Source organism: Sus scrofa, chromosome 6, assembly GCF_054392235.1.
Source record: "Sus scrofa isolate SSC_HxYL_T2T_F1_AM1 chromosome 6, Sscrofa_HxYL_maternal_Yorkshire_Landrace_v2.0, whole genome shotgun sequence".
Taxonomy (NCBI): Eukaryota; Metazoa; Chordata; class Mammalia; order Artiodactyla; family Suidae; genus Sus; species Sus scrofa.
Genome location: NC_139388.1, coordinates 13,764,423 through 13,784,087, shown reverse-complemented (window position 1 = coordinate 13,784,087; position 19,665 = coordinate 13,764,423). Strand labels below are relative to the sequence as shown.

Sequence of the window (19,665 nt, the reverse complement as noted above, 5' to 3'; positions counted from 1 at the left end):
AGTTCCATATATTAGTCCTATCTTAGTCATTTAACAAGCTCTCCCTAGTCATCTTTTTTCAGTATTGTTTAGATTCGGCCAATCTCCTTTCCTTCTATAATTGCTTTAATCCAAATCCCCATTTTCTAGATGACCTAAGCTCAGGTTGTTAAGCAGGTTGTGGGGTTTCTTTTTTTTTTTTTTTCCCTTTAAGCCTCCATGCCTTGTTCTGCTTCAATTTGCCTTTCATACTGTAGGAGACAGAAATTTCTGTAAAGACAGAAGAAAGAGTATCCCTGTTTTATACCTAGAATGCAAAAAGGGCATAATAAATAGTTGTTGGGAAGTAGAAGATAAAATAAAACTTTTCTTCACCAGAGTTTGGTCTCCATGCTAAGAATATAAGAACAGCTTGCTGAAAATTAAAAGAAACAATAGAAATATTTAAATGTTAAATTTTTTCTTTTTTCTTTTCGGCTGCAGCTACAGCATATAGAAGTTCCCAGGCCAGGGACTGAACCTGAGCCACAGCTGTGACCTCACTGCAGCTTCAGCAATGCCAGATCCTTAATCTACTGCACCAGGCTGGGGATCAAACCCATGCCTCAGCAGCAACCTTCGCCACCACAAAGACAATGCCAGACCCTTAACCTGCTGCACCACAGCATGAAGTTCTAATGTTCATTATTTTAAACAACACATATCGCTAAGGTGTGAATGAAAAGTACATATAATACAGGAAGAATGTAAATGTTAGAAGAGAAAATGTACAAGGTGCTACAAAACTACAGCTAACAAGAAGCTAAGAAAAGGAAAATGTCTTTGCCCAGAAAAAGAATCTAAGGAAATCGTTGGGACTCTTCAATGGTCTCCTCAAACTTAGTGTTTTGAATTTTCTGTAGGCAAACATCTTGACTAAATTTCATATCCTAACCTGAGCTGGAGAAAAGGTGGTACTTAACATAAGAAATAAAAGATGTTACAGGAGCAGAGTTCCTGCTGTAGCACAATGGATGAGCTGTGTCTCTGGTCTCTGGAATGCCTGGGCCCGTAGGTTTGATTCCCCTGCCTAGCACAGTGAGTTAAGGATCCAGCGCCACAGCAGCTAAGGCATAGGTCGCAAGTAAGGCTCGGATCTGATCCCTGGCCTAGGAACTCCCTATGCTGTGGGGCAACAAAAATGAAAAAAAGATTAAAAAAAAAATTACGTTACAGTGGCAAGGTGGGGGCAGGGGATGGTTCGAAGAGGATACATCTTATTTTTGTTAAGGAAATCAAGTGTGAGTTACCCAAATGTCATTTACTTTTCTTTACTTTTACAGAATGATAATAACATTCCTGACTAGAAAAGGTTTACAAATTTTTTTTTTTTTGGTTATTTCTTGGGCCGCTCCCGCGGCATATGGAGGTTCCCAGACCAGGGGTTGAATTGGAGCTGTAGCCACCGGCCTACACCAGAGCCACAGCAACGCGGGATCCGAGCCGCATCTGCACCTACACCACAGCTCACAGCAACGCCGGATCCTTAACCCACTGAGAAAGGCCAGGGATCGAACCTGCAACCACATGATTCCTAGTCGGATTCGTTAACCACTGAGCTACGATGGGAACTCTGGTTTACAATTATTTTTAACATAGGAAAACATGACTGCATAGAGGTTGAAAATTTTAAGTCAGCAAAATACTATAACTGTATTAAAAAGTTCTTGAGATAACTGCTGAGGACTAACAGCCGGGATGGACAATTTAGGTCTCTTAGACTTGCCTTTCACCTTGACAGGTAGCGAGAGTGAGAGAGGGCGCCCACGTGTGCTATTGGTCTCCTCTGTTCTGTATTTTGGTGGAAGGAACACAGTAAGTTCAACTACCTGTATTATTATTATTATTACTTTTTTTTTTTTTTTTTTTTTTTTTGTCTTTTTGCTATTTCTTGGGCCGATCCCGCGGCATATGGAAGTTCCCAGGCTAGGGGTCTAATCGGAGCTGTAGTCTCCGGCCTATGCCAGAGCCACAGCAACGCGGGATCCGAGCCACGTCTGCGACCTACACCACAGCTCACAGCAATGCTTGATCCTTAACCCACTGAGCAAGGGCAGAGACCGAACCCGCAACCTCATGGTTCCTAGTCGGATTCGTTAACCACTGCGCCACAACGGGAACTCCCAACTACCTGTATTATAAACATCTCCCTCAGCTCTAGCCTGGCTCTTGGTGGTTTCGGGGAAGTTCACTATGCCAATTCCTTAGAAAGTGAAATGACCAAACTGACAAGTATTCTAAGGAAAGAAGTAAATTCAAAACATTAGTTTCCTAGGACAAAGGACTGTTTTTGATTTGGGTCACTCAAAAGTAAAAAACTCTCAAAGATAAAAAAATCTCTGCTTTCTATACAGAAACCCTAATATTCATGTTGAACTTTTTTCTCTCTCATTCTTAGTCCTATTATTAGTTCAAGTGCTTTGGGTGGGACCTCATTTCTGAGATGGGGTAGAGCAAATGACTCCAATCCAAGACTCTTAAGTGGTTCAGGGATTTGGACAACGATAAACATACTGGCACATATGGAGGTGTAAGGATAAGAGCTACTCAAGGATAAGACCTTGCCACATGAAGGAAGCAGCAGTCCAGCTAAGAGGATGAGCCCAGGATCCAGCTAAGCCCAAAGCCAATGTTATATCTTTAGAGTTACATAAGGTAAATTCTTTTTAGCTTAAGCTAGTTTGGATAGGACTTCCAGTTACTACAAAAGAATCTTAACTCCTGATAAAACAAAGGTGAAAGAAACCTCAGAATAACTTTACTACTTTTATCTAGCCCATGTTCATTTAAAATTGTAATGACAACATAGTAAAGGTCACTTTTCTTTCTTTTTTTGTTGTTTTTTTTTTGTTTTTTGTTTTTTCTAGGGCAGCTCCCTTGGCATATGGAGGTTCTCAGGCTAGGGGTCTAATCGGAGCTACAGCAGCCAGCCTAAACCATAGTCACTGCTACTCGGGATCCGAGCCACGTCTGTGACCTACACCACAGCTCACAGCAATGCTGGATCCTTAACCTACTGAGTGAGGGAGGGGAACAAACCCGAAACCTCATGGTTTCCTTGTCAGAACCGTTAACTTACAGCACCACGATGGGAACTCCGGTCCCTTTTCTTTCTTTTCTTTTTTGATCTTTTTAGGGCTGCACTTGCAGCATGTGGAGGTTCTCAGGCTAGGGGTCTAATTGGAGCTGTAGCCCCTGGCCTACACCACAGCTCATGGCAACACTGGATACTTAACCCACTGAGCAAGGCCAGAGATTGAACCCACAACCTCATGGTTCCTAGCTGGATTCGTTTCCACTGTGCCATGATGGGAACTCCAGGTCCCTTTTATTTCAAAGAGATCCAGGAGCATTATGTAGACTCTATGTTAAATTCAAGAGAGTTACCTAGTCAAATTTAAGGAGATTCGAGAAAAAGGAACTTAGTACTTTTAAGACATTAAAGCTAATTATTCCATGCTCTAGGCAAATGAGCCTGTTTATTTCTAAAGCACATCTTTCTTTCTTTCTTTTTTTTTTTTTTGCCACACCCCCGGCATTCAGAGGAAGCCAGGGATCGAACCTGCACCACAGCAGCAACCTGAGCTTCTGCAGTGACAACACCAGATCCTTAACCTACGAAGCCACAAGAGAACTCCTCAAAGCACATTTAACAGCAACTTCTGTCTAATATCTTCCGAAAGTAACATGACACACTTTCATATCCTATACCTATGTAATCTTGGTGGGATCTGTCAGCCTTCTAAATCACATTTTTTAGAAAGTCTAGAAATAACCTGATTATTTCACTCTCTTCTGTTTTTTAATGGGCAGATGGCAAACTACTAAGTTTACATCTCGGTATTAAATAAATTCAATTAACGGATCTCTGGCTGCGGCTACAGTGTACTGAAATCCTGAAGGGGACTTCCATGATAGTCCCACAGCAAAACAAGTCAAATGGGCGTTTTGGTGGAACATTTTAAAAACAGAATGCCTGCCTCTCTAGAAGGCCCAGAGGGTGATGACATGTAATTAGCCCTGGAGAGAAGTCATCATGTTTGTTTTCTCAGAAATATGTGTGTGAAAAAAAACAAGCAAAAAATAAGAGTTTTGCTGTTGGTTTGTAGTAATTGCTATGTCAACTACTACAAGAATGCAAGTCAAGAGAGAAAATAAAAAAGATTATATTAAAAAAGACAAGTATAGAAAGGGAACTTACTTGTGTTTTTATAACAATAGCACTAGATCGTTGCTATAAAAATGTGGTAAATCTTACAGCCTGAAAAATATTAAGCTCAAAGCATTCTGAATTGCTCAATGTTTGGAATAACTCCAGCTGACTTTATATTGACTTTCTCGGCTGACAATGAACCTAAATATAAGTCATTATGCCAAATGTAAACATCAGTGTTCACATTAAATGTTTAATAGCTGTGATTTTTTTTTTTTTTTTGGCCACACTCATGGCATGTAGACATTCCAGGGTCAGAGACTGAACCCGCAGCACAGTGGCAACCCAAGCCACAGCAGTGACAATTCCAGATCCCTAACCCACTGAGCCACCAGGGAACTCTTAACATATAAACCGAAGTATTACGAATGAGCATGCTATGAGCCACACAGTTGTCAAATTATGTAAAAGGCAAAAAATTTCACTCCTTAGAAAACAAATACATTTATCAATTTATTTCTTCTTTTGCCTCTGTCAACTATAAAATACTAATGGAGACAAAAGTACCAGCAGCTGGAGTTCTCTTCCAGCACAGTGGGTTAAGAATCTGGCACTGTCCCCACAGCAGCATGAGTTACTGCTATGGCACGGGCTTGATCCCTGGCCTGGGAACTTCTACATGCTGTGGGCACAGTCAGGAAAAAAAAAAAAAAAGAAAAAGGTACCAGCTGTTATGCTTGTATTCACCATCACACAGATTTTATTCACCTTCTGCCATGTCTAATTTGAGACCACAAACCTCAAGATCCAAGTGCCACAGCAACAACCTACTATAAGTTACCAAAATATTTGATCTTCCTCTAATACTTAAATACCTTAATTCCTAGCTTGTGTAGTCCAGAATGACATTACAAACCACATTCTTAGTGAGGAGGTGCAAGCCAAACTACTTGCTAAGTGCTAAGAAAAAATGTCAATTCCTTAGGTACCTAGCATGTAAATGTAATAGAAAATCACTGAGGAAGAAAAACTTGTTTTTAGTAGAAGTTAAAATCTTTAGGAAACAATAATTTGATCAAATTATTTTATACCTCACTTGTAGATTTAGACTAGAGAATGTAAAATTACAAATGTTTTGTTGCATTTATATATAGTAGCTTAGAAAAATGGCTCACTATAAATTATAAAAACTAAATCCAGGAGTTCCCTGGTGGCCTAGCAGTCAGGGATCTCACATTGTCACTTCTGTGGCACAAATTCAATCCCTGGCTGAGGAACTTCTGCATGTCACAGGCGCAGCATCCCCCCCACCCCCCAAAAAAACCCCACAGAATCCTAAAATAAGTATAAATTACTGCATTAAGCTATCCTCAAAATAAGGTTGCTAGAAAAGTTTTAACCTTTCATTTCCATTAGGCATGTCACAACTCATGACTATGGAATGGGTGATCTTCTGTCATCCAGGCACTGTAACAGCCATTAATCAGTGTCTTGGTGATCTTTTTTTTTTTCATACCAGGCCTGAATTTTCTTTCTTGCTTGCTTGCTTGCTTGCTTGCTGTCTTGCTTTCTTTTTTTTTTTTTGTCTTTTGTCTTTTTAGGGCCACACCCGTGGCAGGTGGAGGTTCCCAGGCTTGGGGTCCAATCGGAGCTACAGCTGCCGGCCTACACCACAGCCACAGCAACGCCCGATCCTTAACCCTCTGAGCAATGCCACAACCTCATGGTTTCTAGTTGGAGTCGTTTCCACTATGCCACGACGGGAACTCCTTAATTTTCCACATGGTAACACTCAACTTCCTACAGCCTCAAACATATATGATCAATTCAAAAACCCTGAAGATAATAGAAACATTTTGTTTCACTCTTTTAATAACTGAAGAAAAGCAAGTTTTTGTCTGGGTGGGTGGGTGCAAGTGTGTGTCTGTGTGTGTGTGTGTTTAAACTGAAATGAGTGTCACCCTTGTCTTTAATGACTGTTAGGTTCCCCCTCCTAAAATATGTCCCTCATCTATTTGATTATTATAGTTCTACATATATCTCCTATTTGCAAGATGCTTAATTACTATCATTCTAAATCTAATATACATAAAAAAGCTTTAAAAAATAGGACTGTGGCAATCCATTTCTAGTAATGGTGGGTCAGATTTTTTGGAACAACCTTCAAACTATAAACAACTAAAAATGCTGGAAGAAAAAAAAATCTTAAAAGCAATAAAGAACTAACAATACTATAGGTGTCAGTAAACCAGAGCCAAAGAAAAAGGGGGTGCCGAAAAACATGGGAGAGCTCAAAAGCTCACTTTTCCCCTGAAGGGACTTGCTGAAATCATCGAAATGGGTCCTCCTCCACCACCCCACCACCCCTTTTTTTGCTGCACTTGCAGCATGTGGAAGTTCCCAGGCCAGGGATTGAACCCGTGCCACAGCAACAATCTGAGCCTCTGCAGTGACAAAGTTGGATCCTTAATCTACTGTGCCACAAGAGAACTCCTAGGTCCTCCTTTTTTAAGAGCCATGTGGGCAGAAACCAAGCTCAAGTCCTACCCAAGGTAGAAAACCTACAAAGAGATGAGCCCTCAAAAAGCTACAGTCTTAAATCAAGGGCAACCTACAAGTAAACTAGCCCTTCCACAGATTCACGCTGTCTGGACCTTTCAAAAAACCCCAAAACTACAAAATCAATTTAAGGTAGTCCTGGACTGGTGGTGGTCCTAACTATCTAACAGAAACAAAAATCCTTTCTGAAAAGCAGTACTTCATCTGGGCCATAAGCTATTCCTACAAATAATTTTTCAAAAGACAATGAGCAACATATACTAAAAATAATAAACATTCTATGAAACAAAACACCATAAACGAGAATCACCACTACGACAAAAACATCTTAAGAGACTTCAGTTATTGGAATTATCAGACAGAGATGATAGAACAATCATATTTGCTATACTTAACCTTTAAAGCAACAGGAAAAACAGTATTTATTTTTATATTACTTTATGAGAAAAATATTCTAAGAATTTAGGATAGAATAAAGTGAAAGTGAAAGAGTCTATTAGAAATCTTAACATACATTTTGCACATAGTAAACCCAAATATCTGTTCTACATTCTCCTGAGTTTGAAGGTATACACACACACACACATATATATATATGATTATCAACTGTTAATCACAAACCTGGAACAAGATCTATCTCATAAATACCAATCCCAGATTTCAATAAATATCTCCAAAAGATTCTAACTTATCATTACTTCTAGTTCTTCACGCACCTGCATCATCAAATGTAATCATTTTACACTTTTTTTTTTGTCTTTTTGCTATTTCTTGGGCCGCTCCCACGGCATATGGAGGTTCCCAGGCTAGGGGTCGAATCGGAGCTGTAGCCACTGGCCTACGCCAGAGCCACAGCAACATGGGATCCAAGCCGCGTCTGCAACCTACACCACAGCTCACGGCAACGCGGGATCCTTGGGACCGAACCCGCAACCTTCTGGTTCCTAGTCGGATTCGTTAACCACTGCGCCACGACAGGAACTCCATTTTACACATTTTGATACTTCATAATCTTGTCAGAAACAAGAGCAACTCTTCTTTGCTTCATCATTGCAAAACATTTTCATTCGTATATTAATAAAAACCAATCAGAATAACAAATCCAAAGAAAATTTTCATTTCTACAACACCTGTATCCTTCTATTCACCTTCATATATACACTTGACTTTAGCATCTGACCACTTGTCTAGTCAATTTGAGTGCAAAAACATCATGAAAGATGTACAAACACTGTCACACATCCTCCTAGCAAAAGGAGGTATTCTAGGTACATGTCATTGAACACTTCATGATAAAGACCTTCTTGCTGAATAACTAAGTGAGAATATTGTATTTCATTTTTATCCTTAGAAATAGGAGTTCCCGTCGTGGCGCAGTGGTTAACGAATCCGACTAGGAACCATGAGGTTGCGGGTTCGGTCCCTGCCCTTGCTCAGTGGGTTAACGATCCGGCGTTGCCGTCAGCTGTGGTGTAGGTTGCAGACACGGCTCGGATCCCGTGTTGCTGTGGCTCTGGTGTAGGCCGGTGGCTACAGCTCCAATTCAACCCCTAGCCTGGGAATCTCCATATGCCACGGGAGCGGCCCAAGAAATAGCAACAACAACAACAACAAAAAGACAAAAGACAAAAAAATAAAAAAATAAATTAAAAAAAAGAAATAATTTGTTCACCCATTTTTGTTTTTTGTTGTTGTTTTTGTGGTTGTAGTCATTTTTTTTGTTTTTTTTTGTTTTGGTCTTTTTGCCTTTTCTAGGGCCCCGCCAGCATGTGGAGGTTCCCAGGCTAGGGGTCTAATCAAAGCTGTAGCCGCCGGCCTACACCACAGCCATAGCAACTCGGGATCCGAGCCGCGTCTTTGGCCTACACCACAGCTCACGGCAATGCAGGATCCTTAATCCAAGGAGCGAGGCCAGGGATGGAACCCCACAACCTCATGGTTCCTAGTCGGATTCATTAAACACTGAGCCACGATAGGAACTCCCTATTCACCCATTTTAATTTTCTTTTTACAGCAGCACATGTGGCATATCCAGCTCCCAGGCTAAGGGTCAAATTGGAACTGCAGCTGCAGACCTATGCCACTGCCATGGCAACACCAGATCCAAGCCGCATCTGTGACCCACACTGCAGCTTACGCTGACGTTAGATCCTTATCTCACTGACCAAGGCCAGGGATCAAACCCACATCCTCATGGAAACTATGTCAGGTCTTAACTCCAGTTTACCCACTGAATTTTTAGTTTCAGAAAGTGTATCTAGGATATTATCATCTGAAGACTCAGTCTGAAGTGTTGCTTCTATACTACTTTTTTTTTTTTTTTTTGGTCTTTTTACCATTTCTTGGGCCGCTCTCGCGGCATACGGAGGTTCCCAGGCTAGGGGTCGAATCGGAGCAGTAGCCTCTGGTCTACACCAGAGCCACAGCAACGCTGGATCCGAGCCACGTCTGCAACCTACACCACAGCTCACGGCAACGCCGGATCGTTAACCCACTGAGCAAGGGCAGGGATCGAACCCGCAACCTTCTGGTTCCTAGTCGGGTTCGTTAACCACTGCGCCATGACGGAACTCCACTTCTATACTATTAAAGTACAGACTACTGCTGCCCAACAGAAATGTAATATGAGCAGCAATGTAATTTTACATTTCCTAGTAGCCACATTAAAAAACAAAATAAAATAAGTGAAATGAGCTTTAATATGCTTTAGTTATTCCAACTCGTTCAAACTGATATTGCAACATGCAATCAATGTAGAAATTGAGATATTTTAAAGTTCTTTTCTCTTTCCAAGGCTTTGAAATCCCATGAGTATTTTACACTTAGAGTAACACCTCAGATGCACTTTTTAAGTGCTCGTTAGCCACATATGGCTGGTGGCTACCATACCAAAATGCATGTGTCCACAGTGCTGCTATTTGTCTCTTTATGTTTATCTTCTAATTCATGAAACTGTATTTTCTTCTGTCAATCTTCTTCTCTTTGCCATTATGGAAAAAAAAAAAATGAAAAATCCTGATTTTTCAACTGTGTTCAGTGAAAGCTTAAAGTAAACTACAAAGACACTATCTTAGAATTATAAAAGGATCCAATGCACTCACATGATAATTGCATGATAGAAAACAAATATTCTCTTTGTTCTTTGAAAGATTTCTAGAAAAGAATAAGGATCATGAGATATTAATCTTCATAAATACTATTTTTCAAAAAAGAAACTAAAAATCTAAAACTGAGTCCAATGGAACTTTTTCAGTACAACAAGAGTTATAGAAATGAAACAAACTTGACAAAATCTTCTTTTTTTTTTTTTTTTTTTGTCTTTTTGCTATTTCTTTGGGCCGCTCCTGCAGCATATGGAGGTTCCCAGGCTAGGGGTTGAATCGGAGCTGTAGCCACCGGCCTACGCCAGGGCCACAGCAACGCAGGATCCGAGCCGAGTCTGCAACCTATACCACAGCTCACGGCAACGCCGGATCGTTAACCCACTAAGCAAGGGCAGGGACCGAACCCGCAACCTCATGGTTCCTAGTTGGATTCGTTAACCACTGCGCCACGACAGGAACTCCGACAAAATCTTCTGATATAAAAAAGTGATCTAGCAGATTGGAAATGTAAGACCTTAATGGGAATACTACCTGATTTTAAGACATATAGTAGAACAACAGTAATTAAGAGTTCGCTATTGGCAAAAGCAGAGATATATAGATAAAACTCAAAGATTGCCGGAGTGCCTTGGTGGCCATTAAGGATCCTGCACTGTTAACTGCTGTGGCTCAGGTCACTGCTGTGGTGTGGATTCAATCCCTGGCCTAGAACTTCTGGATGCTGTGGGCAGGCCCTCCCCAACCCCCGCAAAAAAGATCAGAGCCATGGTTCTGTACTATGCCATGACCACAGGCATCAACAAGGATCATGAGTGACCAAGAGTATGAGCAAGGTGAAGCACAGCCACTGCCACAGACTCCTCACCAAGCACACCAAGTTCCTATGGCCCATGATCTCATACAAGCAGAGTGTTCTGGAGATGCTCAAGCTCTCCGAGGACATGCAGGCTCTGAAGTTCATCAAGAAAAGAGTGGGGGAGTTCCCGCCGTGGCTCAGTGATTGGTGAATCCGGATGGGAACTGTGAGGTTGCAGGTTCGATCCTTGGCCTTGCTCAGTGGGTTAAAGATCTGGCGTTGCCGTGAGCTGTGGTGTAGGTTGCAGACGCGGCTCGGATCCCACGTTGCTGTGGCTCTGGTGTAGGCTGGCAGCTACGGCTCCAATTAGACCCCTAGCCTGGGAACCTCCATATGCCACAGGAGTGGCCCAGGAAATGGCAAAAAGGAAAAAAAAAAAAAAAAAAAAAGGAAAAGAGTGGGGACTCACATCTACGCCAAGAGGAAACAAGGAGATGAGTGATGTCTCGGCTGTCAAGAGGAAAGCAGCTGCCAAGGACCAAGCCCCCTTTCCACTCTGTGCATAATAAAAACCTTTATAGGAAAAAATATATAAACACGGAAAAGGAGTTCCTGTTGTGGCACAGTGGTTAATGAGTCCGACTAGGAACCATGAGGTTGAGGATTCCATCCCTGGCCTTGCTTAGTGGGTTAAGAATCCGGCATTGCCATGAGCTATGGTGTAGGTTGAAGACACGGCTCAGATCCCACACTGCTGTGGCTCTGGTGTAGGCCAGCAGCTACACATCCCATTCGACCCCTAGCCTGGGAACCTCCATATGCTGTGGGTGTGGCCCTAAATAGACAAAGATTTAAAAATAAATAAATAAATAAACATGGAAAAACAGTAAGAACTCTAACTTAAGTTCAACCAAAAAAGAAAGAAAATAAGAGGCAGACAGTGGCTAAGGATTTTCCAGAAAGAGTGAGATACCAAATAAAAAAGAAATACAATAAAGCCCAGGTCAGACAAGTAAAAGGAAATTCACATGAAGACAAATCACAGTGCACAAGAAAAAACAAAGATCAAAAAAGAAGCCATAGGAACCAAGTGCTCAGTAGCAACAATAAAAGCCAAAAGACAGAGGAAAGAAAATGTGCTGAAAGAAAAAATATTCCAACTTAAAATTCTATACGGATTGATTTTTTTTTTTTTTTTTTTTTTGCTTTTTAGGGCTGCACCCACAGCATATAGAAGTTCCCAGGCTAGGGGTCAAATCAGCTGTAGCCACTGGCCTACACCACAGCAACACCAGATGGGAGTTGCACCTGCAACCTAAACCACAGCTCACAGCAACTCCAGACCCTTAACCCACTAAGCAAGGCCAAGGATCAAACCTGTGTCCTCATGCATACCAGTCAGATTCATTTTCCGCTGAGCCACGACAGGAACTCCTGTGATTGACTTTTTTTTTTTTAAGGCCATGATTCCTTCTAATTTCTTAATGCAAACCAATTTGAATGTAACAGTGTCCCTCTGCCCATCAAGACACGGAGTCTAATTTTTCCACCCTTTGGCCATCTGACTTGCTCTAGTCAATGAGACATTAGCAAATATGACAACAGAAGCATGAAAAGCATTCATGCGTTGGAGCTTGCCATCTCTGTATTGCTTTTTGAACTCAGCCACCATGTGAAGGAGTTTAGCCTAGTCGCTGAGAGATGAGAGGTATGTTGTCCAGTTCCTCTTTCACATTAGCAAAGCACCAGACATATAAGTGAGACCGTCTCGGATTGTCTAGGCCTCAGCTGATGCAACAGTGACTCTAAACTCGTGAATGAGATACGATGTAGATCAGAGACAAGCCGTCCAACTGAGCCCTAACCAAACTGTTGACCCACAGGTTCATGAGGAAATAGGGGCATACCTGCAGTATGTGACCTAAGCTCCCGGCCAGGGGTCAAATTAGAGCTGTAGCTGCTGGCCTATACCACAGCCACAGCAATATGAGATTGCTGCCGAAAGCTGTGGTGTAGGTTACAGGTGCAGCTCTGATCTAGCATTGCTGTGGCTGTGGTGTAGGCCAGCAGCTGCAGCTCTGATTCGACCCCTAGCCTGGGAACTTCCATATGCTATGGGCGCGCCCGCCCCCCACAAAAAAAGAGTAAAGCAGAATAAAGACAAACAAAACCTGAGAGCTCGCCCTCAGGAAATCCTCATTAAAAGACAGTCTAAAAACTGCATTGTAAGCAGAAGGAAAGTGGTCCTATAGGAAGATAAGAGATGCAAGATGGCATGAGAAGCAAAGAAAGTACTAACCATATGGGTAAATCCAGAAACACTGCTTTTGTAATACAATATTAGTACCTTAAAGAATTTTTAAAATTCAACACCAGGAGTTCCTGTTGTGGCGCAGTGGTTAACGAATCCGACTAGGAACCATGAGGTTGAGGGTTCGGTCCCTGCCCTTGCTCAGTGGGTTAACGATCCGGCGTTGCCGTGAGCTGTGGTGTAGGTCGCAGACGCGGCTCGGATCCCGCGTTGCTGTGGCTCTGGCGTAGGCCGGTGGCTACAGTTCCGATTCAACCCCTAGCCTGGGAACCTCCATATGCCGCAGGAGCGGCCCAAGAAATAGCAACAACAACAACAACAACAAAGACAAAAAGACCAAAAAATAAAATAAAAAATAAAATTCAACACCAGCAACCAATTTCAGCTGTTATGATTTAATTTACCTGAGACCTCAGAGTATGGATATTTTAAAAATACCCCTAGGAGTTCCCATTAAGGCTCAGCGGTAATGAACCCAATTAGTATCCATGAGGATGCGGGTTTGTTTGATCCCTGGCCTTGCTCAGTGGGTAAAGGATCTGGCATTGCCGTGAGCTGTGGTATAGGTCATAGATGTGGCTCAGATCCCATGCTGCTGTGGCTGTGGTATAGGTTGGCAGCTATAGCTCCAATTCAACCCCTCGCCTGGGAACTTCCATATGCTGTGGGTGCTGCCCTAAAAAGACAAAAAATAAAAATAAAAATCACCCTAGGGGCAACGAGAATTTATAATCATTGACTTAAAAAGCTTATGCCTCTATCTTTAACGGTGGCATTGATGCTCACTTCCCTTCCCCTTTTATTTGGCTTGCCTTTTCAAGTTTCTGATGTGTGATTCTCCATTAAAATAAGCTTTAGGAGTTCCCTTCGTGGCCCAGTGGTTGATGAATACGACTAGGAACCATGAGGTTGCGGGTTCGATCCCTGGCCTTGCTCAGTGGGTTAAGGATCCGGCGGTGTCGTGAGCTGTGGTGTAGGTCGCAGACGCGGCTCGGTGTAGGCCGGCGGCTACAGTTCTGATTGGACCCCTAGCCTGGGAACCTCATATGCCTCGGGAGAGACCCTAGAAAAGGCAAAAAGACCAAAAAAAAATACTATCTCTATAATACTAATTGGCTCACTTTCAGAGATACTAAAGGTCTAAAAAACAACCACCATATATAACTAATTTTTTCCCACTGACAGGTTACTACTATACATTCACAAGGTGTTCTCAGTTGTAAACACCCAAGAAAATTTCAGCTAAAGCAGAAGAGAAACTGGTTTTCTGGTTAATGTTCTTCTACAGTATCCACAGCAAAATAGTAACTAATACAAAACATCAGGCTGCCAGCCACCTGGTAATTAACAGTAATAGATCAGGATATTGTGCTACTCAAACCCCTATGTTAACTGTTTACTTTCCTAAAGTGCTCTGTTGACTAGATATGGACTAACTCAAATTAACTCAAATTTCAGAATTAAAATAAGCCCCAAAACAAATTCTTTAATGATTAAAGATTTCCAAAATAATGAAATTGCAATACTGAAATGAGTAAGAGCAGGTGGAATCAATGCAAGGAACAAGAAAACAATTCATCTAATAGATAATATAAATGAGTAGAATATATGAACCATACCTATTGACTGGAATATGCACCATTATTTTATGTACCATTGGAGGGGAAACTCTGCCAATTATAATAAGGTCATAAAATTTAAGATACATCCTGATTTCAAAATTTTTTTTCTTTTTTTTTTTTTTCTTTTTTGTCTTTTTAGGGCCGCACCCTCGGCATGTGGAGGTTTCCAGGCTAAGGGTCCAATCAGAGCTGTTGCTGCCAGTCTACGCCATAGCCACAGCAACACCAGATCCAAGCTGCATCTGGGACCGACACCACAGCTCATGGCAACACTGGATCCTTAACCCACTGAGTGAGGCCAGGGATAGAACCCGACACCTCATGGTTCCTAGTCAGATTTGTTTCCATAGCGCCACGACAGGAACTCCCTGATTTCAGAAATTTAAGGTGAAAAATAAAAAGTATGTTTTAGAATCAACAAAATATGATAAATGACAAAGCATTATAACCAGGTTTTTTTCTCCTACCAGTATTAAAACTCAACCAAACCAAACACACCAGCCAATTTTAACATCAAAATACAGCCTCAAAGAAATAACACGCACTCTATGGAGCAGGCAAAGGCATAAATGAGAAAATGTTTCATCTGTGGAGAAATGGCAATATTCAAATTCATTATCATTCCTAAGGCAGTATCACAAAAAGGTACACACCCAAGAGCAAGCACAAGGATAATCACAGGTGCACAGGGGTGCTCGCTTCCTCTCTCAAACCTCAAGCTAGTTTAATTAAAGTCTTCAGCAACCTATACATAGCATCCGATGAATAAAAGCCCACACCAACTATAAAACTGACAAATTTGGTGAATTCTTATAAAAATGAAGGATATGCAATGAGATATACCAAGACATTTTTCTTACTGAAGGCGACACTAACTCAGATGGATTATAAACCATTTTTTAAAAGCTGCAGGAGCTCCCACTGTGGCATAGTCAGTTGAGAATCCAATGGAAACGGTTCACATCCCTGTGGAGGCGCGGGTTCGATACCTGGCCCAGCACTGTGGGTTAAAGGATCCAGCACTGCAGCAGGTGCTGTGCAGGTCGAAGCTGCAGCTCGGATCCTATCCTTGGCCTAGGAACTTTCATATGCCATGGGTGCAGACATTTAAAAAAAAAAAAAAAAAAAAGCTTCATATACATTACATATAGTAGTCTGAAACAAATTTGTTCTATAAAACGACATGTAATTATTTTAGTCTTTGCAGGCTATAAACAGTCTCTACAGTTTTGTGGTGTCTTCTTTTAAGGTTTTAAAAAAACTGTAAAAACAATTCTTACCTCCAGAGACATAGAGAAACAGGCTGTGGGCTGGTTGGCCCATGGGCAATGGTTTGCCAGTCTCTAGTCTAAGATACAAATGGGTGTAAATGTGTGCTTCATAAAACAAGGTGAAGAAATTAGAGAACTGATCTAGTCTAGATTTCAAATTAACAGCTATTTAGTAATGCTTTAAACCAGAACTGATTAGCCAAAAAAAAGCAATGAAGCATACCAAAGAAAAAGTTTATTTTTTTATTTTTTCACTTAAAATATAACCTTTGACAAGGTTCTGTTTATTCATAATTTATGTACTCATAATGAATGAGTACATAAAGAAATATTTAATTCTTACTTCTTGGAGGATAATCATGTACCAATTCTAATTTAGAAAAACAGACATTGAGATCAAATCATTTTTTCTAATGATGCCTATCATACTCTAGACATGGGACCCCGCCCTCTCCAAACCTGAGCTTCAACATAAATATACAAAAAATAACTTTCAGAGGATCATCCTACTCACTTTAGCTAGTAGCAAAGCCTATCCAGGCTTTAATAACCATCAATAACAAAAAATTAACTCTCCAGGACTAGTGAGAAGAAGCCAAGGCTAAGGCAACAGTTTTAGTATTCATGATGCCTAGTACGTACTTGTTTATAAAACGGAAAATAAATTTACTGCTGAATTTTATATAAATGGCTTTTTCAATAGTTATTAAGAGAAACTTAAAAACTGAACACCAATTCAGAAGGATCTCTGTCAAACTGACCACACATATACCCTTAGCTGTTCCTATGCAGAATAAAACTTTTCCAAATTTAAAAACCAGATTCACAAGTTCCCTAGTGGCACAGCAGGTTAAGGATCCAGCATTGTCACTGCTGTGACTCAGGTACAATCCCTAGCCCAGGAACTTCTGTATGTCACAGGCAAAGCTAAAGAGAAAGAAAGGAAAAAAAAAAAAGGTTCACACAAGTTCTAAGTAAATCTTTTTTTTCTTTTTTAGCAACCCCCATACCACATGTAAGTTCCCGGACCAGGGATCAAATCCCAGCCGCAGCTGTGACCTACACCACAGATGCAGCAATGCTGGATCCTTGACCCACTGGTCTGGGCTGGGATTGAATCAATGCGTCCACAGAGACAAGCCAATCATTAACCCACTGCACCACAGAGGGATAACCTAAGTAAACTATTTTGGTAATGTTTGAATCACAAAGAAATCATCGCCAAAAGGTAAACTCCAGAAATGTTTTTTAACAAAAGAATTATGCAGTTAATATGGGCCATGACTATGGGTCCAGAAATGCAAAAGAAACACAGCTAGAAGAGTGTAACCATAACAGGAATCCCAAATGTAATAATGAAAGTTATAAAACACAAAGGGAGACCACTGCTTTGCATTAAGTATTCTGAATTCACACTAAAATATTCTTAACAGCAATGACTAGACTTGCTCCTGCTCTCTATTAAACCTAAAAAATGAGTAAGATACAACTTTGAGGGGTTTTGTGGGTTTTTTCATTTGTTTGCTTTTCTTAAGTAATCAGACCTAAGTAGCAATGAATCTGATCTTTTTTAAAAAACTGTTTAGTACATAAGTGTGTTGATGACTCATGATTGATGAATGAGACTGAGACAAGAAGGAAATGGACCAAAATTGATCTCATTAGAGAGTAGATAAAAGCTTTCTGTAGAACTCAGCCAATTAATACCACATTCTAAAGCCACTGGTTGTATGAATCCTGCCTGCGGTGCAGCACAATCTATTTTATCCTTCAGCTTTGTAGGATTTCTTGCTCTATGAAGTTCAATTTCAGAGTAAATACTGTTAAGTGTGTTTTATGAAAATTAAATGTAAACTGTAAGAAATCAATAGGTAATGTCTAATTAAAAAAAGAGAACATAAGAATTCTACTTAAAAATTACATAAATAGGAGTTCCCGTTGTGGCACAGTGGTTAACGAATCCGACTAGGAACCATGAGGTTGAGGGTTCGGTCCCTGCCCTTGCTCAGTGGGTTAAGGATCAAGCATTGCTGTGAGCTGTGGTGTAGGTCGCAGACGCGGCTCGGATCCCGCGTTGCTGTGGCTCTGGGGTAGGCCAGCGGCTACAGCTTCAATTTGACCTCTAGCCTGGGAACCTCCATATGCCGCGGGAGCGGCCCAAAGAACTAGCAAAAAGACAAAAAAAAAAAAAAATTACATAAATACAGGAGTTCCCATTGTGGTGCAGTGGAAACAAATCCGACTAGGAACCATGAGGTTGAGGGTTTGATCCCTGGCCTCACTCAGTGGGTTAAGTATGCAGCGTTGCACTGAGCTGTGGTGTAGGTCGAAGATGTGGCTCGAATCCCAAGTTGCCCCAATTCAACCCCTAGCCTGGGAACCTCCATATGCCATGGGTGCAGCCCTAAAAGGATCCAAAAAAAAAAAAAAAAAATTACATAAATACAAGAAGAACTAAACGTTGAAATTAGGGAGAGCTAAAATAGGATATTAGTTTTCCATTATAAACCTGGTTATACTCTGACTTTAAAAATTAGGTATTGGAGTTCCCGTCATGGTGCAGTGGTTAATGAATCCGACTAGGAACCATGAGGTTGCGGGTTCAATCCCTGGCCTTGCTCAGTGGGGTTAGGGATCCAGAGTTGCTGTGAGCTGTGGTGTAGGTTGCAGACACAGCTCGGATCCCACATTGCTGTGGCTGCGGTATAGGCCGGGGGCTACAGCTCTGATTAGACCCCTAGCCTGGGAACCTCCATATGCCATGGGAAGCGGCCCTAGAAAAGGCAGAAAGACCCAAAAAAATATATATATAGATATGTATTAAAGGAGTTCCCTGGTGGTCTAGTGGTTAGGATTTGACATTTTCACCACTGTAGCCAGGTTCAATCCCTGGTCTAGGAACTGAGACACCACATTAAGCTGCTGTACATCATGGCCAAAAATAAATTAAAATTATGTAGTAAAACTATGTAGGTACCACTGAATTAAAAAAGGAAGGGAAGGGAGTTCCCATTGTGGCCCAGCAGTAACGAAGCTGACTAGTATCCATGAGGCCTCAGGTTTGATTCCTAACCTCACTCAATGGGTTAGGTATCCAGTGCTGCTGTGAGGTGTGGTGTAGGTCACAGACAGGGCTTGGAACCTGCATGGCTGTGTCTGTGGCACAGGCTGGCAGGTGTAGCTCTGATTCGACCCTTAGCCTGGGAACTTCCACATGCTGCACATGCGGCCATAAAATGAAAAAACAAAAAAGAGGGGGAGAGACAAAATACAAATGCTTATCAGGACATGTAGAATCTATGTGAATATGGGAACATTTTCTAAAAATGTACTCCTATTCTGCTGTGTTTCGGTACAAAGAGAAAGTTATCTGGTCTAGAGATACTGGCTCTGCTTTAATTCCCTCAAAATAAGATCTGCATAGATTATCTTGCATCATCCAGTTAAAACAAGAGTTAAGAAAAGACCTTTGGGAGTTCCTGCTGTGGCGCAACAGATCCATGATGTCTCTGCAGCACCAGGACACAGTTTCAATCCCTAGCCTGAGAGAGTGGGTTAAAGGATCCAGTGTTATTACAGCTGTGGTGTAGGTTGCAGCTCTGACTCAGATTCAATTCCTGGCCTGGGAACTCCCAAATGCCATGGGTCTTGCCATAATAACGGGGGCGGGAGGGGGGAGGACTCGAAGACATTTCTCCAAAGAAGGCAAACAAAGAGCCAAAAAGCACATGAAGATGTTCAACGTCAGTAATAACCAGGGAAATGTAAATTAAACCCACAAGATAGCACTTCACACTAGAATACTAGTTTTAAGTTTAAAAATAACAAGTG

At 41.4% G+C, this 19,665-nt stretch overlaps 1 protein-coding gene and 1 long non-coding RNA gene across 4 annotated transcripts in view; both read right to left on the bottom strand.

Moving 5' to 3' along the window:
* Nucleotides 1-19,665, bottom strand: part of GLG1 (golgi glycoprotein 1) — a 154,235-nt gene that overhangs the window by 113,209 nt on the left and 21,361 nt on the right. The gene's annotated exons all lie outside the window — the stretch shown is intronic.
* LOC146402209 (uncharacterized) lies at nt 16,069-18,577 on the bottom strand. Its single transcript, XR_014805519.1, has 2 exons — nt 18,013-18,577; nt 16,069-17,491 (listed from the first exon to the last, which is right to left on the bottom strand). It is a non-coding gene; the product is annotated as an uncharacterized LOC146402209 (long non-coding RNA).